This window comes from Etheostoma spectabile, chromosome 5, assembly GCF_008692095.1.
Source record: "Etheostoma spectabile isolate EspeVRDwgs_2016 chromosome 5, UIUC_Espe_1.0, whole genome shotgun sequence".
NCBI lineage: Eukaryota > Metazoa > Chordata > Actinopteri > Perciformes > Percidae > Etheostoma > Etheostoma spectabile.
In genome coordinates, this window is record NC_045737.1 from 18,497,885 (window position 1) to 18,498,188 (window position 304).

At 36.5% G+C, this 304-nt stretch overlaps 1 protein-coding gene across 1 annotated transcript in view; it reads left to right on the forward strand.

Moving 5' to 3' along the window:
- LOC116689126 (UDP-glucuronosyltransferase 2A1) overlaps nucleotides 1–304 on the forward strand; it is a 44,553-nt gene that overhangs the window by 42,259 nt on the left and 1,990 nt on the right.

Sequence of the window (304 nt, forward strand, 5' to 3'; positions counted from 1 at the left end):
CATAGAGCAGAAGAGAAAACAGAATATTTTATGAAGGTTTTTTGTTGTTGTTTTTTTAGCAAAAAGATTGACTTCAACCATTACGCAATCTTAATATCTATTACAAGCTGGGATTTCATATCCATGATTTCCAGACAAAGTGTTCTAATAACTTTTCCTCTAGCGCCACCATGAGTTTGACATTCATGGCACAAATTCTTGAGGTAGGGGCTTCTGTTGTCACTTTCTGTAATTTTCTAAAATATCTGGATGATCTGAACTAGCCTGCTCCCCCACCCAACCCTTTGCCAATATTCAGTTTCAT